At 36.9% G+C, this 27733-nt stretch overlaps 1 protein-coding gene across 9 annotated transcripts in view; it reads right to left on the bottom strand.

The window, feature by feature from the left end:
• Positions 1 to 27733, bottom strand: part of NPAS3 (neuronal PAS domain protein 3) — an 861794-nt gene that overhangs the window by 828656 nt on the left and 5405 nt on the right. The window lies entirely within an intron of this gene.

Raw genomic sequence — 27733 nt, 5'->3', positions numbered from 1 at the left:
ATCACAGAAGCCCCCCACCACCACCAAGACCACTCCCTTGCCCACCTTTACCTCAAGTATAAGAAGGAAGGCAATGTGATCCTGCTCTCTGGAAGTATCTCCCTTGTAAAAAGAGAATGTGTGTTAACCTTAGTGTATCTAGCTGCTGAGTTCCCCTCCCATCAAGGTGAGGTGAGCATTTCAGGTAAAGCAGAGCAGCAGCTCTCCATGTATAGGGAAGGATTTCCTGTGAGAAAACAAGGTTGAAATGAGTAAACTTTGATGGTAAGCTACCTTATCCTAATCCCTCTATCAATCCTTCTAATTGAACTCACAGTTCTCAACAACTCACAGTTTTCAGAGGCCATTCTAAAATTTTGTTCAACCAAGAAATAAGGAGGATCTGCTATGTGGCAAAGCATTGTTTTTTACCCCTTTCCCTACCGTAGACACAGCAGGGATTTTAGCAAGGAAGAGAGGAAGGGGAGAACAGGGCAGCCTGCCGGATTTATTATGGGTCATTTGAAATTTGGCAACCATCTGTACTTATGGGGTTGAAGGCTTTAATTAAAACAAAAACATGATTACAAGGAATTTAATTTAAGTGTGCTTTCACGCTGCAGACTTCAGCAAAGGCTGCATGTGCGTGCAGGCGTGTGTATGTGCATGTGCGTTTGTGAGACTGAGCAACCTTGATCTTTAGGAATCTTCAAAGGAAGCAGCAGGCATGAACTGTTTTCAGTATTTTTTTAAAGCTAAAAGAAGTCTTATATCTGTTCCTAAATAAGGTTTGACTAAAACATCAACTTTCCTTGATTTTTAACTAGTATGATCCTGGCAGTGTTTTACTACACAGGGTATCTCAGGCTGACCAACGGTCCCACCGGTAGACATCTATCACTAGCTAATAAAGAATGGTAATGCCTGAGCATATCTTTTAAGCATATACAGATCTGTTTTTAAAGGAAATATAATTAACATGTAGTGTTATACAAGTTTTGGTGTACGGTGTGATGATTGACCGATTCGATGCATAACTCAGTGCTCATCACACATGTGTTCTTAATCAGCTTTATCTATTTTGCTCGTCCCCACCCCGCCTCCCCTCTGCAACCACTAGTTTGTTTTCTGTATGTAAGCATCTGTTTTTCTGATGAACCTACAGGGTATAATGCCCAATAAAATAAGTCAGACAAAGACAAATACCACATGATTTCACTCACATGTGGAATTTAAGAAACGAAGAAAAAAAAAAGACCTGAATAGATCTTAATAAGTGCTATTTACAAGATGAAGGTATTTCAGAATGGGTCTAGAGGGAACATAATAATTTGACCCTTAGTAATGAAAAGCTTGGAAACCATGATCATGGATTTCATTACAATATGAACAAAGTGGGGAAATACAATATATTTCAGAGAAGTTTCAGAGAAATACAATATATTTCACAGAAGGTGTTTGTCATCAACTGAGCAGGCAGCCTGTATAGAAAAATTAAAATGTGACCCGAACTGAAGCTCACAAAATATTACTTCTATTTTGCCTCCTGAAAGTTATAAGTATTATTTTTTAAGTTACTTACTTTTAGCCTTAAAAGTAGGCATTTTTAACAAATATTGCCCCAGGGAACTGAAGATAACATTATACCTGGCATATAATTCCCAGTCCTACTTTTTAAAACTTATCCATCTCATAAATGAAGTCTTAAATAAAAGCTTTATTTCCGTTAGAGATGATGCACAAATTGTAAAACTATAAAGAAAAACATGGAAATCGTTTTCACAAAAGTCCAAAGCGAGGTTACCACAGGGAGGAGAGGGAGTGCACACCTCCAGGTGGCCATTTCTGGGATGGATAGTATCTATCTTACCCAGAGTAGGTGCCATGTTGAAGTCCCAACCCCCTGTACCTCAGAACATAGCCTTACTTGGAAACAGGGTCTTTGCCAATGTAGTTAAGGTCCTTAGGGTGGGCTCCAACCCAATATGACCAGTGTACTTATAAAAAAGAAAAACTGGGAAAAACGTCCTATAAAGATGAAGGAAGAGACCGGGCAGTTACACAGAGAAGCCAAGGAATGCCTGAGATTTTTAGCAAACCACCAGAAGCTATGAGAGGGGCCAGGAACGGATTCTCCCTCATAACCCTCAGAAGGAACCGATCCTGCCAACACCTTGGACTTGAACCCTCTGACATGGTGAGACAATAAAGCCCTGTTGTTCAAACCACCCAGTTTGTGGAGCTTGGTTACAATAGCCCTAGAAGATGAATACACTAAAGTAATTATTTTTATAATTATTTAAAAACGGCATACATATGCTGTATGTGGACTTTTCTGAATATAGGTTTTCCAAGAAGACCCATTCCTTTAGATAGGTAAGAAAAGGCCATGAAACTGCACAGGAATCAAAATGGACATATTACATTAGGACTCTGGCTTGTGAAAGTGATGAAGTCCTGGAGCGTGACAGTAACAGAAGCAAGTAAAGACAACCCCAGGGAAACTGTAAGGTTTCGCCTTCCCTCAAAGACTGAGAGAAGTTTTACACGTCAATTCAATCCACCTCCAGCCTAGGATCAACTGATAGAAAAAGAGGAAAAATGAACTTCAGGTGCTCTGCATTAATGACCTTTGATTCCTTTCATCCTCTCCTTGGAAACTTCCTTCCAGGTTTCCATAATTATGTTTATTAATGCCAGTTACCTCCATGTGTTTTAAAGTTTTAGTCCCCACTATTGCAAATGCTCCAAAAACCCCAGTTCCAATTTCATCTTCCATACAATCCACATGTTTGTGTCTCTTTGCTCTTCTCAATTAGCCTCATTATGTTAAGTTATTAGAAATGAGGATTTCTTTTTACTTATGTAGTTGTAAGAGGAAATCCCACCTGATGTTCTTTTCTGAATTATGGCAGAGCACTCAAAATTAATTAATTGTAAGGCATCTTTGCTTTAAAAAATGTTTCTGAAAATAAATATATTTTTGTCTCCCCATCTACTAGCTCCACCATCTACCATTTATTTTTCATCCCCAGACTAGGATTTTAACAACTAGGATCTGATAAGTCTACAAAGCTAATGTTACTCTTATCTCACAGGTAAGAAAGCTGAGATTCAGAAGTGGCAGCAGACATCCAAATCCAACAACCATAGTTCTTCCATGATAAAAAATGGCTTTTTAGTCTGCTATAACAAATTCCATCTAAACCCACAAATTCAATGCAACAAAATCACCAAGCGATACAAAGGTTGGGACAGGATTGGGTTCATACTTTTTTAAAACTACAATTTTTGCGACACAATATGGGCAATATCCCCTCCTAAAAACTTTGGGGCATTACTGGTACATTTTTTTTTTCCTAATAAAATACTTGTAATCAGCCTCCGCAGTGGTTTCCACTAACTCTCCACCTCCTAGTATTTCACACCCTTGCATAGTTCCCATCCACACTGAAAGACTGGTGTCTGTGTCCAAGAGAATACGGTAGGACACTTCTAAGGTTCTAAAAGACTGCAGCTTCCATTTACTGTCTCTCTTCTCCCTCCCTTCCTCCCTCGCCTCCCTCTCCCTCACTTACCTTCCTCTCTACCTCCCCTCCTCATTTCCTCCCCCACCTTCCTTTATTTCCTCCCTCCCTCCCATCACTCACTCTAAGCCAGGTGCCACTGTAAGGACACTTAGGCAGCCTAGGGAGAAGTCTGAGGTGAGGAAAGGAGACTTCCAGCCAACAGCCAGTGAAGAACTGAGACCTGCCAACAGTCATGTGAGCTGAGCCATCTTGGAAGCTATACTCCAGCCTCAGCACTCGACTGCAATCTCAGGAGAGACCCTGAGCCCAAATCACCCATGGGAAGGAACTCCAGGATTCATGCCCCTCAGAAAAGTGTTTGATAATAAACAGTATCATACAGTGCACTGGGTATGAAAAGTTATGTGATTTAAACTTGAAAATGTACCATTATTAAGCTTTATCATTGGATTTAGGAACAAGTAATCCATAATTATATTTCAAGTAGAAGACTGGTAAATTCACTGACACTGAGATACTTTTTTCACTTCTGTATACAGCATACTACACGTACATATGTAGCAACATAATTTTTTTAACTTAAAGAAACACTCAGAATAATAGGAAAAATTCAGCCCATTTGCCATAATGTATACGGTATATCAGATAGGAACCTGGGATCTGGAGTGCAGGAGACCTGGGCTGGAATCCTGACTATAAAATTTACTAGCTGTATGACCTTAGGCAATTCACTTAACCTCTCTGTACTGTTGCATCCTCATTCATAAAATGGCAACAGTAACACCTATCCCATAGGGTTGAATAGGGAATGAATAATGTATAATATGTTCTTAGCCCGAGTCTTGCATAGAGCAAGCACTAAATCAGTGAATGTTTTTCACGTTTTCGTGTGGTAAAAAGTGAAAGGAAGAGCTGCAGAAAATGTCCCAGTTGGGGGCAATATTGTTTTGGATATTATCTGTCATTTAGTCCACATTCAATCATTATTTTTATAAGTGTGATCACTCTGGAATTTGCATTTTAGTGAAGGCAAAGTAATTATTCTATGAATATAATTTTCAGGTGTATCAAGGAAGAACAGACAGCGAAAAATGGAATCTTCTGTTAATTAATGGCATCTCAGACCTCACAAACCATAGCTTCTCCCCAGTCTATTTTTTTCTATAATAACAAAAGTCCTAAATACTGAGCATCAGAATTATTTATGCCATGCAATTGTCATATTACTCGGTATTTATAGAGAACTTTAGAATCTATAAAGCATTTTCCCATGCATTATCCCACTGAATCATGTACACTAAGTTCTAGTGGAAACTGAATATTAATTTCAAATGTAAAATTAATTCAAACAGTAAAATGGGGAGCCCAATTCTGTCTAACTTCAAGGTTGCTCCTAGTACTAATGGCTGCTTCGGTCTCTTAAATGATTCTCCCAGGGGAAGAAAGAGATGGGCTGGCTGGAAGCTGTGGGACACCCAGTCAACAAGTATGATTCCAGTCAATAAGTAGAGATTCAGTACACCTTCCTCAGGGCCAACGATGTCATTTACACCCACTTCATGCTCTCCCTCCTTTCCGCCCACATATTGTGTTGAGGTAAGAGGAGAGCATTCTTTTTTTTTTTTTTTATTAATTTTTTTTTTCAAGGTTTATTTATTTTTGGGACAGAGAGAGACAGAGCATGAACGGGGGAGGGGCAGAGAGAGAGGGAGACACAGAATCGGAAACAGGCTCCAGGCTCTGAGCCATCAGCCCAGAGCCCGACGCGGGGCTCGAACTCACGGACCGCGAGATCGTGACCTGGCTGAAGTCGGACGCTTAACGGACTGCGCCACCCAGGCGCCCCGAGGAGAGCATTCTTTAAAAAGCTGGAGAACCCAGTTACAAAGTTTCTTCTCCTCCGCCCCCCACAAATTGTTTTGGAAGCAGCCTTATCCATTATCATTTTTAGCTGCTCATTATTTCAATTTAATGCCCTTATCTGCTGTCTTCTTTCCACTTGGCAAAGCTCTCTTATCAAATGCTACTCTGTATTTAAAATCTGGAACAGAGCTAATATGGGGCTTATTACAGCAAAGAGAAAAGACCTGTTTTGCCATTATTTATTTGCATTCGGAACTGCTTGTTTTTAAAGCAACTCCTTTGGCCCAGAAAGTGTCATTTTTATCATTAAAATCTATCTAGACTTTCTTCAGGATCATCATCACCACTAACAATGAGAAAAGTCACTGCTTAGTACCTATTTAAACACTAAATAGCTTTCAAAAGGTAAGCACATAAAGGGGTCTTGAATTAGAAAGAAATATGAGCTTTAAAACTGTGGTATAAATTCCTAAACTTTAGTATATTCTTAGATTTCCTATAATGTTAATAATCTCTTTCTTGTTAATGATCACACTTAAAACAGTTCCATTTATAAGCACAAACTCTTATTAAGATAACATTTTCATCATTTATCAGTGATTTGTTAAATTGTTTGCCTAGGTCTACCTTTAAGACGATGTCATTATTTGCAGTCTGAAATAAACCAGGTAGGGTCTAATAGTTTCAAAATCCAGTTTTAATAACTCAAACAACAAAAATCTAGCCTTTGTATTTTTCAATTCAAACTAATATTAATCAATGAACTCACTATTTTCGGCATCCTCTACAGGTGGAAGGACACTCTTCAAAACACCTCCTCACCATAATGGCCTCTCCTCCCTTCAATCCAGTTAAGGCCCTAAACTCAGATAGTCACACACAATTTCTCACTGACATCAAGAAGCAGCATACCCCTGTCCCAAAATATCTGTTTGAAAGAAAGAAAGAAAGAAAGAAAGAAAGAAAGAAAGAAAGAAAGAAAGAAAGAAAGAAAGAAAGAGAAAAAGAAAAATGTGGGGTGCCTGGGTGGGTCAGTCAGTTGAGCATCCAACTCTTAATTTCAGCTCAGGTTGTGATCCTAGGGTCTTGGGGTCCAGCCCCATGTCAGGCCCCACGCTGAGCACAGAGACTGCTTAAGATTCTCTCTCTCTCTCCCTCTGCCCCTCTTTCCTGCTTGCACCCTCTCTCTCTCCAAAGTAAAAAAAAAAAAAAAGTTTTTTTTTTACTAATTAAAGTTAAAAAAAAACAAATTGCTTCTTTGACTCCATAACTATAAACAAAAAATATTTGAAGGGTTTAATATTTGTGTTTGATTATTTACTTCAAAGGATTTTAGCTTATGTTCTATTTGGGCAACTGAATATCATATGCTGTTCTGTACTTGAACTTCTGAACCACTCTCAACTCTTACTTTTTATTGTCCACTGAAATGTAGCTTTCTAAAATAATTTAAATAAGACCACAACTGAGTAGGAGAGAAGACTTGGTTCGTCATCCATAAAATGGATGTATGACCTCTTCTCCAGAGAGTTTCAGTGGGAATTAGATGAGATAACATGTGTAAAACTCTTAGCACATTGCCTGAGATATAGAAAGAGTTCAAAGCATTTGCCTTCACCATGATGATAATGATGATGATGATAATGATGATGAAAATGGAGGGTGTGGCCACATAAGAGATCAGACAATACTCCCACTGTGAATAACTGAAAAGCATCCTCAACTTGAGATACGGAGCAATTTATCACAACGTGTTATTCAGATTAAGTATGAAAGAGAGCAGAACCAATATAAGATGGCAGCACTACAATCAGATATGAATTCGCATTTTTCAGAGAAATGTTATTAGGTTTCAAATTACTGGTAAAATATTACTTTGGGTCTTAAATATTTGTTTCTGTAATGGAAATAGACACAAAATATTTTCAAGTTTAAAAATGTTTATTTCAAGAACTTCCATGAAATTACCATTTACGTGGGGAATTAAGCAGCACAAACATTTCTCTAAATAATTCCAGAGGTTGGTGAATATGTTTAAACACATATGCTGGCAAAACCCAATAAACCAAAACACAAGACACTGTAATTGTGGTTCTTAGGATTAAATGAAGCTCTCTTCCTGCAGGTTTTCCTCTCCTACTATGTCTTTCAGAATCATTATTAAGTTCTATGGAACTTTCCTTTTTCCTAATTCCACATTTAACACATAAGGATACATGTTGAATGAGTAAAATTTATAGATGAGAAAAAATTTTATTCTATGGTAAGGGACCCAAATAATGTTTTAAGACCCAAACAATGTATGACATTTGGCTCCCTGATAGAGTAATGAGGAAAATCCATTTTTGCTATTTTGGAATTAATAAAAGCTATAATAGTGAATAGAGTAACAGCCTCCCCCCTCCAAAAAAAAAAGTCTATAACTTGACATTCCATTGTGGCGTTCCTGGTGATTTGTCTGAGAAGATCTCTCAGCCGGACACCATTAGGGCTCAAGAAGAGTTAGGTCTCTTTAGTTTCCATTTGTATTTGAACTGATTGTTTTTTTATTAGTGCAGAATTTTACTTTTACTTTTCTCCTGTTCCAAGAAATATACAAGGCTATAAACACATAATAAGGGATGGTTTCTCCATGGCTAGCTACCGTAATAAATTCTTGCATGCTTCTTTCCTCAAAATGACAATAAAGAATATTTAAGTCATTGAAAAAGAACTATATAAATACAAAGAAAGTATGGAAGTAAGGAAACCTTCTTGGATGATCTTCCTTTTAAAATTCTTCCATGTGGGGGTGCCTGGGTGGCTCAGTCGGTTGAGTGACCGACTTTAGCTCAGGTCATGATCTTGCAGTCTGTGAGTTCGAGCCCCGCGTCAGGCTCTGTGCTGATGGCTCAGAGCCTGGAACCTGCCTCGGATTCTGTGTCTCCCTCTCTCTGCCCCTTCCCCACTTATGCTGTGTCTCTCTCTGTCTCTCAAAAATGAATAAACATTAAAAAAAATTTTTTTAAACAAAGTTCTTCCATGTGTTTGATGCCTATCTTATAATCAATATATCCTCTTTTTTTCCAGAGTCCTCTGATACATACTTAAAAGGATAGGAAAAGCTACAGATTCTGCCTAATTCAGCAATTAACCATTACTTACAAAAAAAGTAAACGAAAACTCACATAAAACATCATACATGGCATGTCCCTTAAGTCCATAAAATGCTTATTCTGGTTTCCACAAGCTACCTGACTTCAGTCGGCATACCCCCTTTTTGTGGAGTATACCTGACTTTAAAAAGACTATAGTAATAGCACTGCATTATACTTACTACTTGATAAATTCGGGAAATAGGATATTCTCCTCAGTAAACCTGAAAATATTCAGTAATTTCAACGCAAAGAAGTGATGCTGTCATTGAGGGATTGAAGCGTGTGCTTCTAAAACCAGCACTACACACGTCTTCATGGGGCTCTCCCTGAATGGGTTTGCCCTTTGGCTGTCACAATCATAATTAAGTCTGTGTCTACCAAAAATTTGAACATGATTCCAACTACAGATTTCATGAAAGAAAAGAGGTCTAAAAATGGCAAAATGCTCATGTAAATGTAAACACAGTTTTCTAAAGGGCTGGAATATTGCAATTGTCCAACCTTAACACTAGACTCAAGGTCATTGTTCATTTTTGGAGTCTTGATTTGAACTACAGTTAAAGCATGCATGTGTGCCCATGTGCACACACGCACACAAACATGCCTATTAAATAGCATGCATCCACTGTCAAAAATCAGGCCAGGTTCAAGAATAAATAATTTGTAGTTTCTGGGACATAAGAAGCAAAAGTTTAGGAATATAAAACCATGAGGTGTTCAAGGATCAGTCAAATAAATAGTGTATCTGGAAACTGGAAGGTCAAAAGAAAGTTTAGACACTCAGGACAAATTTCAATGGTCAAGACAGTCAAGAGTATATGAGTCAATAGTTTGACAGAGCAAGATAACAGTATCCCCATCAACCTGTTGGCATGAGCCTGTTCTGGGGCTACATTTCCTGTCCACGTATTTATTTATTTACCACTCACTCATATACCAAACACATACTAAATGCCAAGCATCGTACAGTTAAAGTTTCAGGTCTCTTTGACCTTGAGGTGCCCAAGCAGAAACAAATGGCTACGACCAATATACAGTTGCACATATGGGTGTAGAGATCAGGAGAGATCCTGGTTGAAAATTAATAACTGTCATGTTGTCAGCATCTCTGTTTCCTTTTATGAGGCCATGGGAATGTATGGAAGATTCCTGTAGTGAGTACAGGATGAGGGGAGTAGAAAACCAGGCCAGAACCCCGAACAACAAACAGAGAGCTGGGAAGAATACCAGACAAGCATGGTCTCACAGAAGTCAGGGGAATAGGGTATCTCCCAAAGGAAGGGGTGCCCAGTAGTGTCAAATGTTGTCAAGAGATTATGGAGATAAAGGCTGAAAGTGTCTGTTGGTCGAAGGTCACCTCAGGTTTGAAGGTATACAAGGAAGCTGAATATAGTTGGCAAAGGTAATGGTAGCTTTGTAGGGTAAGGAAGAATGTGTTAACACTTCTGGAAGCATTCACTTATTGGAGGGGAGGAGAACTGTCCTTTTTAAGAATTTATAAAATAACAAGAAATAGAAATCAAACTAGAGAATAGGGGTCACAGGCTTTTTTCAAAAAGAGAAATAAACCTCTGAAAACTGAAACAAACTTGAAAATGGAAAGGCTCAACTTTAAGGGAACTGAGGAATGTTTAAAGAAATGCTGAGTGCACCAGAGATAAAAGAGTGTAGCAAGAAGAGGGGTCAGAATGTGACAGCTGAACTGCACTTTCCTTATGCTGAGCTTGGGTGGGGAGCAGGAGGGTAATCACTATGATTCAGAAGCTAGAGGTATGACGTGTAGGCTACAAAATGTCCTAACCTATAAAATCAGAGAACACGAGAACTCTCCTAAGCCTATAATGCTTACCGTGATGATACCACCATGTTCGGAATTAAGAAGTGCACAGACCCCAGGTGCCTGGGAGGCTCAGTCACCCTTTGGCTCAGGTCATGATCTCACAAATGTGGGCTCAAGCCCCAAATCGGGCTCTGTGCTGACAGCGCAGAGCCTGGAGCCTGCTTCAGATCCCGTGTCTCCCTCTCTCTCTCTGCCCCTCCCCTGCTTGGACTCTGTCTGTCTCTCAAAAAATAAATAAAACATTCAAAAAAGTTTAAAAAAAATAAAAAAGAAGCGCACATTCCCCGAACTGACAGACAAAGGTCAGTCCAAAGGATGAGGGAGGGACTTGTTTAAACAAAATTGAAATTTCTGCAGCTCTCAAAATTTCTACAAGATGCAAGTGCAATATAAAAACTTGGAATAGAAAATAAATGCTTATAATGAGCAACACTTAAAGATATCAAAGATGAAATCAACAAAGTAACAAATTCATACATTTTGGAAATTAAGATAATGCGTTAGAGAGCTTATCTGTGTCTGACACATAAAAATGCAATAAACAGCAGTTGTTAAAATATTACTATTGAAATTCTAAGACATAGTTGCATAAGTGTGTAGTTGCTCAAATTTTCCGGGAAGAAAACATAATCCAGAGATAGCCTGTGTTTTTCAGAAAAGAACAGTCTTCCTAAATAGATATTGAATACAGAAGACCACTTTCATTTGGAGCAGGAAAGCCAGAGTGGATCTGGATAAAATAAATAAAATCAGCATCATGCCAGGATACCATACCAAATATCCATGCATGGTTATATTCTTTTCTGCAACTCAGTGCTCTCTTTGGGCAAAGAGAAAGCTTTCGCCCATTACAATGAGTTTTCAATATTAACACCGAATAGAATTTCTAAACGTGTTACAGGGTAGAGCTCCATTTCTATTTGTATAGGGTGTGCGTGTGCGTGCATGGCACATGCGTGTGCGTGTTTGGACGTATTTAAGTGTATACATCCAACATGACAGATGTTATTTTGGTTTCAGAGAATTGGATGTGTTTCCTTACCTGTATGTTAATAAATCTGTAGTTAAATTTTATTTCGAAAATTCTTCAAGACATACATGAGTATATCTGAAACGGATAATATGCACTGAAGAAAAAATTTAGTGTCTACAGATAATAAACTTTGGAGAAAGTGAGCAACGTTCAGAGTAAAGAGAGAAAGGAATAAGTATATTTGAACTACTGATCCCTGCTTTCCCTAGAGTCATTAATTATTTCATTTCTTTATATATATTAAGTTCAAGCAAGTTTATCAAGTTTTATCCCTCTACTGGTTTGTATGAAAGTAACAGTGTTCACTACTATTAATCATGGCAAAGAGCTAAATTAATCATTGTTATTCAGCATATCCTTACATGATATTTTCCACGCAAAGATTTTTGTTACAGATACTATGTACACAAGGCCACTTGATGACTGAACCAGGCTATTAGAGGAAAGCTCCCTAGAAAAATGTCAGTTCTCTTTGTAACCTGTTCTATTTTACATGATTGAACTTTTAAATTTTGGTCTAATCAACTTAAATTATTATGGGTACAATTTTGTGAAATGTAGAATTAATGGAATTCAAATTTTATGGAACTATAATTAACTATAAAATGGGTTTAATACTATTCTAATTAGAAATATTCCACTGCTCCAGAATTCACCTCTTTGGTAGTATCATTTGGAGGTGAAGAAACTACCAATGGTATATTTGGTTCTAATTAAAATTTTCTTGGTTCCTTGGCAAATGGAGAGTTGTAACACACCTTAAAGTTAAAACTCTTCTCTACAGAGTTGTAGAGGTGTAATCTTCAGGGAATCAGAACAGATAATGTAAATAATTCAGCTTTGAAACACAGAATACACTAGAAATTTCTAAGCCTTGGTAAAATATTCATAATTATAAAACACTTATTTTCCCTATTAATTTCCTTTTTAGATCAGAGATCATGAGGTATGCAAATCTTAGTTGTAGACTTTTGGCAGATATGGGGATTTCCAGGGATGAAATGTAAATATGAAATAGGCATAATTAGAACTGGAAGTCATTCATTCCTTCATTCATTAACTCTGTTCCAAGAATGTTTTTCACCACTGGGCATGCAAAATGATTTCTTCCCTTCCAAAGAGATCACAGTCTATGTAGAAAGACAAGAACACAAGAAACTGTAATTTATTTCTTCATCATCCATAATTTTGGTTAATGGTACTCTATACTGGTTACGGATATTTACAATCTTAACAATAGATTCTGATGATGAATCTGCTCTCAACGGAGAGATGATTTCTATATTCCAGTGTCACTTCCTCAAGAGCATCTTTCGGTTTGATAATTTATCATGATCTTCAGATATTTCATTGATATTTATGTAAACATCCCCATTGCAGAGAACAATTATGGAATGTATCTAACAGGGAATATTTGGGCAAGAGTGGTCTTGTGAGCTATTAGATCATGTTTTGATAATTAATTTTCATTAAATTATAGTAGTATGGTATTGTTAAGTCCTATAGGATAAACATTAGGCTGAAAGACTAGAAAATTGGAAAGCAAAGTGCCAAGTCATTGGGCATTGACTGGAGGTGCACTTATAATTTATAACTCAATCGGAATCGACCAGAAGCCACGGTCATTTTAACCAAGGCTTTTAAGTGAGCTATATCAACAAATTATGGTATAAACAAAAGTGCAATGCTACTATGAAAAAGATAGGGATACATTGTGACCCATGCCACCAAAACACACAACATGTAAATCTATTCACAACTGAGTGTTATAGAAACTATGTAGAAGATAGAACTACAGGTTATAACTTACAAACAAGATCATAATTTCTTTATAACAATCTCTAATGTACCACCTTACCACAGGACTACGTGTGATCTGCAAACCTTGGGTGGATTTGTTTATGTTGTAACTGTAATCATTAGCTTTATAGAGACAGTTACTATGAAATCAGATGATAAGGTGATGATTTAGTATAATCTGAGGCTGCAAAATGATTCAATACCTACAAGTGTGGCAGGTACTAAAAGTCAACATGTAAGAAGGGACCGATAGCATCATCAGGGCCCATGTGGGGTGAGGGCTAGGGTATAGGTAAGGGAAAAAACATTATGAGGCAGGAAAATGATGTGGGAAAATGGAGCAGCCCCAGAAGAAAGAGTGAAAATAGAACACAATTCTCTAAGAGTCAGAAGGAAGCTGGTATGGTCAAAGGATGTCAGTTCTATCATATAGTAAGACAACAGACTGAGGCTAGAGCCCAGTTCCAAATCTTTACTAACCATGACCTTAACTATAAAGTGGAGATACTGACAGAACCTATCTTACTGAGCTATGGAGAAACTTCAAGGATATAATGCAAAGACACAAAGTGAACTCTCAACAAGTTAAAATTTATGGATAAAGAGAGCATAATTACAAAATGGGACAAAAATAAACTGTGATAAATATAAGTCATGAGAGTGTTCATATATTAACATCATAAGGACCTATCCACTACTGAATCAACTAAACCTATATAAGTTTGATGTACTACATCATATGCAATCTTGGGAGCCTTTCACATATCTGCAATCTTTGTCATTTCTTCTCAAATAGTTGAGTTTAGGTTGCATTAAGCTCAAAGAAACTCTAAACTATAGGACAATTACACCACTACATCCTCTCAGCCTTCTAAATAATCACTGTTAACAGTGGTTCAGACTGCTGAGAGACAAGTTTCTATGGGTCTCTTGCATTTCTGCACATCTAACAGAGAAGGCACTAACTACCCTTTGTGCCAGACTATCTATTCCAGTTTATGTGCACAGAGAACAGCCTTGCAGGACAGAGCTAGTGTTTCTCCCTCCAGAGCAAAGAGAAGACATATTTACTGTCCATGCTAAAAAATTCAGGTTCCCTAAATTCAGAGCTCCTCTTGTAACACAACCTACTGCACACACAGGTATTATGTGGCCCCCTTTTTAGGAACTGGAGATCAGAGAATTGCCTTAAATTCTGATACTCTCACTACTGCTAATGCTGTAATAAACTTCATCTCCAGTCCAAGGATATCCCATCTTCTCTCAGCATCCATTAAATTGTGGAAGGCTAACTTACTAGCTTGAAAGTAGGGAAAAATCTCAGGTTCTTCACAATTCTAGACACAGATTTCCAGGGAAAATATATCCCCTTAAGTAACTGATAAAAACGTATGAATATGCCATTTCAGGAGACTCTCAGATCCCCTGAAGCCCATTTACCGACTGCTATAAGGTTGATGGACCACAGGTTAAAAATCCCTGTGTAGGTCAGGAAAGGCTACACTCTCAGAGTTTATCAAAAGCCTTTGTGATCACGTAAGGAACAGATGCTGCTGGCAAATGAATAACAGCAAAACACAGTTAGATGGTAACGTATGCCCTTGGAACAGGACTTGGTAAGTGAACCTGACTGCAGAAGGGGCACAGGGACAGGATATCATGAAGTCTATTGTGGTTTGGTTCAACCCAACTCTCAAACGCTTGCTGTGGATTCCTTTCTACCAAGAACTCTATAGCTACCTATAAGTGCCACATTTAAATTCTACTTCAGCACTGAGCAGACCCTGCCAACCTTAGTGTCACAACATATCACCCAATTCTGAATTTCTTCACTTGCTGGTATCTTTTTACCACAGTGAGAGGCTTTTAACTAGATTTTTTTTTAATGTTACAAATGAAAATATGTACAGCACATGTGTTTAACCCCGCTCATATATTCACCCATGTTTATATTCAATAATGTAAAAAAAAATAATGTATAATTTCTAACACAATGTCACTATGAGATAGTCAATTTTCAGAAGAGGTATTTCAAAGTTAGACTAATGTATCTTTGGGAAGGAGTATTATATGTGTGATGTGGAGAGACAGGCAAGGGCATACTAAAGACTTTCCATGTTCTAATAATTTGAAAATCTGTTTGGTATTATGGGCTCCTTTCAAAAAATGAAAATAGCCTCATTCCAAAATGTAAATTGGTCTAATCAGATTATCTCCTAACACTCAGCCAATGTTAGTTTTGAGAAAGTAGGATTTTGATGAGTGAAGAGGGAAAGAAAGGAGTTACAGAAGTCCAGTCTACACTGTGATGTGTTTTTTTATTTTATTTTATTTTATTTTCCTGGGTATTTTCATAAGAGAAAAAATGGGAAGTTATCCTGTGAGGAACAGTGTCTTTAGGAAAAAATATTTTTACCAGTGCTGCTAAATGACCACAGACAAGCCTAAAATAGATTTAGGGGATAAAATACTCTTAAATCTACAGATAACATATAAAACATAGGCATAAATAATCTACATATATAGAGAAATTAGGCAAAAAAAGTCAATTATCTCTTAAGAGTATACTTGTAGCATCCATTAACTGGAAACTTTCCAAGGAAACAATAAATAAGTGATTAAATGATATATCTATTCTAAAAAGTCATTAATCTATTAGAAGAAATCTTATCCAATCATAAATATTTAAATCTGTCTATACCATAAACACTAAATCAGTTCACCTTTACAAGTAAGGTAGAAAAACTAGAAGAAAGCTCCTTCAAAAAAACAAGGTTAGAGAGAAAGAAATAATTGTTGTAGTTTGGGCCAATAACTCACTACAGAAATTTATTCCTTTATAAATGTTTTAGGAACACACAAAATTTTCAGAGATTAGTTATTCCCCTAAGTGTTCGCCTGTCGATCAAACATTACATTGTTAACTTCCTTCTTTGTGGTATATCATCTGGTTTTCAAATATTTCCAGAGTTATTCTACCATCTCAATTGAATTTAACCAAGAAATGTATTTATCGCTAAACACTTTTAGTGTTTTCCTTTAGTGCTACCTTCAGTCGTGTGCATAATATGTCACTTTAAAATATAACTTAATATAGCCTATAGCTTCCACTGCAATGTCTCTCTGGACATTTTTGCAATAAAAAGTTTCTGCTCAAAGGTGTTTTCACGGAAGAGAAATATTTAAATATACAATATTTTGTTGATTGAAACCTGCATGACAAGCATTGCATTTGACCTAAAAATTTTACTTAATAGCTTAGAAGTAAAGAATATTTGTAATACCATTAGGAAAAAAAGGAAAAAAAAAAAAAAAACACCACAGGCCTCAACTCATTATTTTGTATCATACGTCCCAATCATTCAAATCATGTAGTCATAGATTTTTTGTAGCTGGAAGGAAATGTTAGCAACTGAATATGCTAATGAAGAAACTAAGGCTCTAAATGGTTAAAGGACCTGGTAGAGTACAACTTCCTATAAAGATAATAAAAGACCGAAACGGGTCCCTGGGATTTAGGCCATTACCTGCTGTTCTACTAATACCCAACACACAAGCAACCAATGGTAATTCATAATGTATTGCCATGACAATCTAGATATGCATAGGCCTTGTGTTAAGTATGTATCTGTTATTGAGTAATGGAATTCTCTTTGCTTTTTGCCTGCCATTTGTAGTATACCACACTTGATACCCTTTGGTAAAGCTGTACGTTAGGGCTACTGACTCTAAATATCCTGGCCCCGGGATGTTACAGTACTACTATTATGGCTAATTTTTACAATATACAAAACCACCTTAGCTGCAGGATGGTGCTACTGTCATAAAAAAGGCTATGCCCCAATCATTTGTTTAAGTTTCTATTCGGCTACACCAACACCATGCAGAAACAGACCTTGGGAAATTCTTAATTTCTGAAGACAAATTAAAAGGATGTGGGACAGTTCTTTCTTTTTGCTAAAAATGTTCTAGCTTGTTAGTAGTTGTCTGTATCAAATCCGGAATGACTGCCAAAAAACACATCTAACTTTTTACAGATAGCGGCTTCCCTACATTAATGGGAAGGAATGATCCTGATTTTCTTGCCCTAAAAACAAGAAAATAATGCATGAGATTAAACCCTACGGATGAAACCATGTACAAAAGGAGTATAGGTTGTGGGAAAATATGCCATCATTAATGTCTTCTGCTATCTGTGTTGCTAACTATAACTCTTGCATATATAATTCCATTATACTTTTATAATTCAGGGTTTTGAAAATGCTTTTGAACCATTAATATATTTTCCTGGTTAAAATTCTTTGAGATGTTCTTAACAAGAGTCTTAGATAATGAATTTGGGCAAACTCTGGAACAGTCTTTACAGTATTATCATTCTCATTAATTTTCAGAACTACCCACTGTGTTGAGATGATTGTCATGGGCCTAAGACTTCAATTTGGCTAAATATTTTTGCATATATTTCAACATATAAGTAACTAACAGATGTTTAAATGTTAAGTTCATATGGAAGAAATGGTTAAATGTGTTTACTCTAATCTCATGATTTCTTCGCAACACTAATTCTTATTTTACAATTTCTTTATGTATTTCCTAATTTCCTCTCTGCTTTGGTCTATAATGGACCAACAATTCCAAAATCTCTTTAAAGATAACAAAACAGTCCTTTAAAATATTCTGGAAGTTAAGCCATCTATGCATATGTAATATTTAATGTATGTATCACTAGTTTTTTAAAAGAGAAAACCTTAAACAGTAACTCACATATTTTTATAAAATATACAGAGTTCATATAAAGCATAGGACTGTACTTGCTTTGGTTCTTTTATTTTTACAGAAAGAGAGTTTTCCATTTATATTCTTATTTGGCTTTAGCAACCTGATCTATGATATTGCCCTAACCTGCCAGAAAAAGATGGGTAGGAAACTAAAAACAGTATTACTTTTAAGAGAGTTAATGCAGCACATAGTTTCATACTTTCATCCGGTTTATTTATTTTTTTTTTTTCTCTTTGCCTTTTTGGTTACCTCTGAAGACTGCTTCTGTTTCCATTGTTTCATCCTTTAGCATTCACATATCAGAGCAATAAGTATTTCATTACTGGTTTATCTGTCCAGAGGCTTGAGAAGCGGTAACAATTAACCCTCCCTTCACAGTGATTGATACAGGCTTTGCTTTCAATTTGTTCCACTACACAGATCATGAAATTCTGAATGCAATCATCCTCATTGACCTACACTTTCAAACACACGGCTACAATGAGACGAAAGTAATTATTAAAAGGAACACTGGACTACTGAGATCTGAAACAAAGTCTTTAAAAAAAATCTGTTAGATGACCTTCTGGTGAAATTGGCAAATTTTGATGTTAAGGAAAATGATAGCTTTGTGTCCCTGTCTGGAAATATTCGATGCAAGCTGATCAATGTATATTATGGTGATTGCACTGACTACAGTATGTACTTAGAAAACGCAGAAATCCATTTTCGAACTGTTATAAACAAGAGTTAAACTGTTAACATCGTAGTTTAATCTATCAAAAAAATTTTTTCAAGGAAATTAAACTTCCTGATTTGTGTATAAAGAACAAAGAGTGACTGCGGCGAAGAATGAAGAAGGCTGGAAAAGCAATAGCTTGACTTTATAAGAAGAGTTGCATACCTGAGTCCTACATCTTCCCTCTCCCCCTCCCTTTAGATGAAGATTCCCAGTAAGAAATGAATACATTTTTCACAAAGTCTGAAAAATAGCTTCAAATAAATATTAATCTACTACAATCGATATATATGAGGGATGGAGAGGGGCTAGCAGGACACTGGTGACTACAGAACTTTATTAAAACAAGGGTTGCAGTTAAAGAAAATCAGGGCAGAAAGCAAGGCAGCAGGCCTGAGGCTCTAATCACAGAACAGAGTGATGGAGATGAACCAATACTGCATGGATTAGCAATGAATTATTTTGAACCGTAATCATATGCCTGCACAGAAGAGAGGCAAAAACTAGCCATTACTCATAAACTGATCTGCTGATTTCTTGAGAGAGGCGGGGGTGGGGGGGGGATGAGAATAAATTCATATGCTAAACTAATTCAGAATAATGAAAACCTAAAGATGTGGTTACACTTCAAGTAACATTCTATTTTTAACGTCTGCCACATACCGCAAAATATGGGGTGTTTAGAATATAAACTGTAAAGTGCTTGGATTCGAGTAGGATTAAACCAGCCGTTTCTTCTAAGATTAGGATGTGATATGGTCACTCTACTCTCTATCCTTCCTTGTCCAATAAAAGTATTTCTGGATAACTTTAACACTCCCAAGGATAAGATTTTTGAGTATTTGGTTATAAAGAAGCAACAGCATTCAAGAAATTAATTTCCTCTGGATCATCTAAAAAATATATCAAATGAAGATTCAATTGTTAGAATTAATTTTGTTAGGAAGAGAAAAAAAATCAAAACTGCTGGTAGCAAGAGATTCCTGAGATTCTTATGAACAGACTGTTTAAATGAAGAGCACTTTAATCAGTAGAGGAATCCTCACGTTTCTAATGTCTTGCTGTGCATTCTGCAGGTTATAGTAGCAGCTGGTAGAGGTCATATATCTTTTGTGAGCATCCCAAAAAGGCTCACTGCCAGACTGTTAAATTATGAATAAGCAATGAACAAAAGAATGCAGATACGGTGGTGACAAGATAATCCAAGCAAATTTATCTATGACAAATTTCACAGGATTAACAAATTACATTTACACAGAACAATAAAAATGTGTAAAAAAAAAAAATGATGAGCCTACTTTTCCTTACAGCATTAGGAAAACAAAAAGTCACCAATTCACTGCATATATTTAAATTTAACTCGATCTAAAGTAAGACATTTATAATATGTTCAAGATATCTTTGTAACACTTCTGCATTTTAGTAGATATATATAAACATGCTAGATCTGGTTTATATTTTATATATGTTATGTTGTAAACAATCTATCTATCTACCTATCTATCTATCTATAGATACGTCTCACATATGAACCATGCACAGTATATATAGAATCTTGAACAATAAAAAAATCCCGTTCATATATGAATAGGATGCTTATGTTTTCCAGAAATAGATCCTGAGGAATAAATTATTTGTGTAGAAAAAATGCTCCCTCAATCAGTGCAACACATTTTAGCTATTAAAATACCCTTATTCTTTGATGTCTCCATTCTCTAAGACCAGAGAGATAAAGGTTCTGGAAACAGTTTCAGTTATCCCATTTGCCCCTACCAAAATACCAGTCTTTCTGAGTAAAGTGCTTCCGGCTGAAGTTTAGGACCAGTATCCCTTTCTGTAGTGTTACCACGGCCGAAAGGAAAATTCGTAGATCGCAGGGTAAGAGGGTGTCGATTTGAGCTACATCCACATAAAGATGACCCTTAATCCAATATTACATTTTTCTTTACAATAAAATTCTTCTTATAAATCGTACAAGTGAAAAAGCCCCCGTCTATCAGAAGTAATGGGATATCACGGAAATGACCTATGATTCTATAAAGTGGTCTTAAAATGCTATGTGGCACCACTTCCAAAAATATGTAGATAAAGATTTAAGCTTTAATGTTATATATATCCTAGGTACCAAGTCAGAGCCCTTTAATTCTGCATTAGCATACTGATGATAATAAAATACTGTAATCAGAAGTAATTTCTTTTAAGATGATCTGAATGCTATTTTAAATTTTGTAGCCTATTTTTCACTCATACTTCCTATTGACTGCTGCTTTTTATCTTCAATATTTTAGTAAAACATCTCTCTAAATGAGCGCTTTCCAACATTTTATAAGGCAACCTATTCTTTATGTAAACAAGAGATTTTCTGAATGTAAAAGTGAATATTTTAGGAATATACACAAGCAAAATACTCAGTTCTTTCAACCACAAATACTCAAGCACTGCTTATCTAGTCCTTTCAAGGTCTGAAATTCCTACTATACTTTTTTTTTTTTAAAGAGCTATTCGGTTGACAGTGTTACATCCAAAAACGTAGAGATAAATGTGGCATGCCTGTCTACTACCTCAAATCTAGCTGACATTCAACAATGAGCAGTAATGGAGTCAGATGTTATAAAAGTTTCCCAAAGTGTAGCTTTTGTCAAAGAACTGTTACGTAGCAGACCGAGTCCTCTGATTCCTGACATCAGAGAAATTAAAATGTTACCAAAGACCGCCTTCTTGAAGATTCCACAAGTGTCTGTGTGTGCCCACGGGGGAAGGGGGACTAAATAATGAGAACTTATCATTTATGTATTTATTGTCGTCCATTTTAAACAAGTTTTTAATTAAATGAGTTAATTAATATATGTAAAGCCCTTAGACTAGTACCTGTCACATAGTGCTATATAAATGCTTGCTGTCAGTATTCTAATGCCAGATAATTTGGCAGGAAGCCAACTTGTAGGAGTCCTTATATATTTCAAAAGACAATACCCAGCAATACAGTTAAGTATGAAAGTTGTTATTCAGAACGTCGATGAGGCTGTTTCAACCTATTCAGTGGCAAAACTATTACAAAATAAAAATGTCTCCACTGTAATCTTTAGGCAAACTGTGGCCCACTCTGAGGATGGAAAACGTGTGTGGAAGAGGCCCTGGAATATTTCACAGTCTATGACCAAAAAGGTGAGTGTACGTGGCAAACCGATTCTAAAACCATTTTTTAGAAAATCTGCCCTGCAGTAGACAGAGCTGGAGCGCTTGCCCACAAAACTGCTGGAATGTTAAGGGGTAGAGGGAAAATAATTTAAATATTAATTCTTCTTCTAACTTTATAATCACCGCATTTCTGAATTTCTCCAAACCGCTGACGAATGACCAAGAAGCGGAGATCTAGCTCACTATCCAGAGTGTACAGGGTCTTCCTGCCCCAAGAGCTCTCTAGCATCAGTGTAGAAATCCCTGGCTCCAGAAAAGTCCAGAAAGGGAGGCTCTGCACACTGCTGTTAAGGTGCATTCCTACAGAGACAAACCTGCATTCAGTCTCTAACTCTACTCCCTTTGTTGGTTAGATTAGCTTCTGTTTTCTTGACCATAAGTAGGGATATTAGCACTTCCCTCACAGGGCACTGAGAAATTTCTTGTCAAGTATTTAATACAGAGCCCGAAACATGGTGGTCAATATTAAATGTTTACTATTGTCATACGTGATCTATTTTTATTTTTTAATCCCATCAGAGAACATTTTAAAAATTTGCTACGATTTCACTTGCATTTATATGGCATCTTTTCTTTCTCACCTCCAAGAACCTCTAACCATTTCACAGTCATTAGTTACAATATTTTACAATCTCAATAGCTGCCCCCCTCTGCCCTGAACACTAAACTAACAGAAGTCAAAAGAGATAGAGGGCCTTATTTATATTTCTATGAATTCTGCTCTTCCTCCTCTTGCAGAAAAGGATGTTTTCTCACTTTTGATAATATTTGCATGTCCAGTATAAGGGCAAGTCTATGACCAGAGCAACTGCTCTTACGGAGTATTATTTACTATCAACTCTGGCACAAGTCATGATGGTCCATAGTAGAGGTTCAATAAATAAGGCTGAGTGAATGAACAATCACTAATCATAGTCAAAGGCCACGAGCAATTTGGGCCATAGCGATATGCGATTTTCATCTTGTGTCTCATGATTTTGTACGCAAGACTACAAATATTCCAATTAATTTACCAAAACATTACGCTCTAAAAACGTATCCAGACAACAACTTCAAGTGTTGTTTAATCTTGTCACCGCCCTAGTCATTTTAGATATAGTAGTAATCATTTTACTGATACTAAGCTATGTCCTGCTTATGTATTGTAGTATTACTAATATTACTACAAATTATTCTAACTATGTAAGGTTCTATCAAACTTAATAGTGCAAACATCCTATTCACACTAATGGGGCCCAGAGCAGTAAAAATACCATTCAGTTACAGTTGGTTTATTACACTGCCCAATGAGGAAAAAAAAGAGGGGGGGGGGCACTATTTACTGTGAAAATACTAACATCATTAAATGCACAGCAATATAACTGAATTTTCCGATAAATCCTAGAAGTTCTTAGTACAGATTTAAATATTGGTACATATCACAGTACAGATTTAAATATTTAAAGTTTCACATATTCCATTATGTGCAACTTTGATAGCATTTAAATTTTAAAATTAATGTTTAATCAACTAATCAAGTAAATTTTCCACATACCAACTCTCCTAAGTTTCGGCCTTATCTAGTGTAAACAATTAAGGAATGTCTATAAAACACCTGAAGTTAGATTTTAAGCCAAGAGAAACACAAAGTTTTTAAAAATGTAACTCAAATGATGAAATGTTACACTATAGAAAGAGTGGCCATGTAAACTTAACATGAGGGGCTACTTCTGCTCTCCTGCGTGCTGAGTTTTCTTTAAATTTAGCAAGAGGCATTCTACAGAGGAAAAGAGGATCACAGGAATACAGGAAAAACAAGAAAACAAAAATAGACCATCTAAGGTTTACACTGGGGTCTTTATTAACAGGGAAGCACTTAAGAAAGTTTATAAGGGAAAACATTATTAGGAGTGATTTAGAAATATTTGTGACATATTCCCCACAAATATCTCCCAAAATATAAAGCTCTACAGCTTTAAACATAACTAAATGAAAGCTACCCTGTCTAAATCCTCCCCCAAAAGTGCTGCTTTACCAAAGCATGCATCTATACATCTTGTCAAAGAAAACCTCACCACAGAGCAGGGGATCCTGGACATCAGGACCCATTTCAAACAGATGCAATTTTAATGTGCCACTGGATTCCATCCATGCTAAGATCTGGGACAGAGCAAAATTATTAAGGGGTTCATGGAAACTCTGGCATTCCCATAAAATAGCTCCATTGTAGGGGCAACCATTGTGTAGAATTTCAGGGGGAAATCAAACTTCATGTCACTAAAAATATCAAACTGTTGCAATATGTAGATTATATTTAAATCACAATGCAGTTTTTACCAATTCATTGCTGAGATCTTACTTTTCACATAACTTTTAGTAAAATGAAAGTCATCTTTTTAAGAATATGCAAAGATACGGGAACCAAAAACTGTACTCATAATACCACTTGGTGCTGAAAATACCCCATGTAACTTTTTTTTTTTTTTAACCCAAAGCATCAAGTAATGTTGAAGTCAAGTTTGCTCCTCGTAACAAATCAAACCTAGGAACTGCATTATTACAGAACATGCAGAATTTGGAATAGCGATTTGTCTCTCAATTCATAAATCAGAAATTGGGAATATGGAAAGATGTTGCAATGTGGGAGGGTCCTACTAATAAAGGTCATTATAACTCCTGGCTCCAGAGCTATACTATCTAATATCCTCTCTGGTGGTTCTATGATATGCCCATGCATTACAGTTCTTGTTGACAGCCTGTTGCCTTGGAAATATTTCATTATTTCAGTTTTTCCATTTGTAGACCCTTGGCCTTGTGATATGAAGGCCATCCTATTTCATATTTTCGATTATCATTTAAGCAATCTTGTGGAGCTATTTATATATAAGCAAGTGTTAGACAACGCATATCATCATTTATCACTCTGTGTTTAAGCTTACAATGTAAAAAATACCTCCAAAAAAAAGTCTCCACCACTACCTTCGACTTTTTAAACCAAAAGCCCCGTGCTGTTGGAATATGCTTTGTAAACCAGCATGGGCACATCACATGCTTGACACTTCTATCTGTCTAATCTTCTTGGTTATACATCCACATAGTGGAAAAACTCTGTGGCAGTGCTATATAATTTGCAGCCTATGCAGCCTATTGGAGTTTAAAGAAAAATCAAGCAAATTTAAATATACAACGTTTTCAACTCCTTCTCTCAGGCTCTAAAAAGCCACTTTCTGTGTGTAAGAGCCACAGAAATTTCAACAGTACTAAATAGTAACCAAAAACATTATTAAGAAGAAGCTTCTTTTTCCAAAAATTACTCTGTGAACACTATTGGAAGGAAATGACTTTTGTTCTGTATGACTAAACTCAGGTCAGGTATTTTATAAATCAACACGACAATTCAAAAGATATATTTTTTTCTATATAAGTTTTCAATTACTAGTGTATTTGAAAAGCAGTAAAGAGTAGTATCTATAAATGCCTTTATGAAATCGATTATTTGGAAACCATTTTTTAAATAAATGTCAGGATGTCCCTTAAAGCATGTCCACAGGAAGTCATCTTTTATAAACATACTTGTGTTCAACCATTAGACAGAAATACTACTACTAACCAACAAGTTTCAGGCACAAAGTGAACATATAGGTGAAATGATTCTACTTAGTTGAAGCAAATAACTATGAAAAACACCCCCCTCCTGAACAAACCATCTGACTTTCCATTTCTCATTACAAAACCAAATCAACTAACATGTGTAATGTTTACACTTAAAAGTGTTAAGAGCATTTAAAGCCCTAATAATAAAGTGAACCCTCGGGGTATAAAACAACTGTTTGGATAACGGGCCAAGTTTGAGGTTATTACTGTTTGAAACATTTAGTTTATAACTCCTTCTTTCCTCTATACTGTTCCTTCTGCCCCCTACCTCATTATTACTCCTCCCTCTCTCTACAGGTTAAACCTTCTCAGATCCAACCTTTAAAATGACAGCATCCGAGCTGAACAAGAAGATGCTATTAAAGGGCATTAAATTAAATACAGTATATCCTCCTACAACTTCAATCAGAATTTCAGACCAAGTGTTATTTAGTTCAGCTCTCAAGTGGAGCAGAATAACAAATCGCGCACTTTGATTTACCTTCTTCGAATGCCAAATGGAGACAGGTGATAAAGAACGCGCTCATGCACAGGCTATGAAGTTTCCTCTAGAAATTAATTCTATCTTCAAGATTCCTATCTCAGAAAAATTCCCAAAATGGCACACAAATAGGCCTCTGCTAGAGAGATTACTGGGGCCATCCCAGTAAATACATTTACTACCAACAGAACTGGGGAAGGAGGAAGGGTGAAAGGGAGGAAGGAAATCAGTTACAAACTTCTGATCTGAAATTGTTAAATGTTAAATTAAAAAATAATAATGATGATGAAGAGACCTGCACAATACTCTGAAAATTATTTTCTATCTACAAGATAGAAAAGAGCAAAGTACTTAATATGTGAATTCTTCATAAACCACTGAGTATTCCTTTTAGCTAGTATGAATTGTCAGACAGTTAATGCTATACACATTCAACATCTTTAAAAACTGGATTATGCGTGATTTACTCTCAGGTATATAATTTATACAGAAATTATCCAGAGTTTAGAATTAGTCACTTATGTACCTACTTAACAAAATTATTTCCTTAATCCTGACAATTCTTCTGTCCCCACTGTATGAAGGAAACAAGCAACAGAGCAATTGAAGCTTTCTAATGAATAGCTTGTTTAAATACCTCTCTACCCTCTCTTGATGTAAGCTATAGGTTAAATGCTAAGTTGTATCAAACATAAAACTGCTCATGTAATAATAATTAAATCTTGCAACTACTACGGATTTCCCTCATCTTTTTTCTCAAGTTCACTTATGCCTATGAGGAAAGTGCGGGGGCGGGCGGGGGGGGGGGTGGGGGGACATGTATCTAACAACATTTGTTTTCCTCAAGAAGCAAAGCCTGACATTTCATACTTCCTACTGAGCATTTCCTCTTCGGAGACAGAAAAAGATACTTTGCTCAAACCAATATGCTATATGCAATTAATGTCATTAACGCTGCCAATTAATAGCAAATAGGATTCCAAACAAAGTAGGCTGGGTGGACAGCAGGAGGGAAAACCACGTGGGGTGGTGGGGGTGGGGGGTGCTTAGTTACTCTGAAACCTAACAATGCCATTCACGTAAGACGGTTAAGGATATTTTGAATACAAACTCCCTTTCCCTTTGGCTTTAGTTTAACTAACTTCAAACAGACATGCTCGGCTGAGCCCCTTGCCTGGATATGCAATTCTCACCAGGAACTTTTTAAAACACAGATCCCCAAACAGTAACTAACGGGGCATAGATGTTCCAACTGTTGGCACATTTTGAATCTCGCTGTTTACTTGCTAATTTGGATTTGAGGGTTTTCTTCTTCCTTTTTCTTTTTTTTTTTTTTTTCTTTTTTTTTTTTTTTTTCCTTTGGGGACCGGAGGAGTGGAAAGGAGGGCAAGATGAGAGCACAGCAGGGCAAAGCTGGAGACCCACAAGTTGCCAAGGCTAGGGGCGCAGCCTGGGCGGCGGGGAGGCGGCGGCCGCGCGCCTCTCTCCGCCCGGCCCGGCCTAGCTGCTCCGCGCGGAGACAGCCCCTCCGCGACACATTCCGGGCCTGGCGCGAGCTCCGCTCCCCGCCCCCGGCCTCCTCCTCCTCCTCCTCTCCTCCTCCTCCTCCTCCTCCCGCTTCTCGCCTGCCTTCCCTCCCCCTCCCCAGCCTCATTCCTTCCTAGAGAGCAGCTGCCAAGGGACCTGCGGCGGCCCCGGGGATCCCCCGGCCCCCCACCCTCACTGCTGCTCCCCGTCACACT

This window comes from Leopardus geoffroyi, chromosome B3 (genome assembly GCF_018350155.1).
Source record: "Leopardus geoffroyi isolate Oge1 chromosome B3, O.geoffroyi_Oge1_pat1.0, whole genome shotgun sequence".
Lineage (NCBI taxonomy): Eukaryota > Metazoa > Chordata > Mammalia > Carnivora > Felidae > Leopardus > Leopardus geoffroyi.
This window is presented reverse-complemented; position numbering and strand designations above follow the sequence as displayed.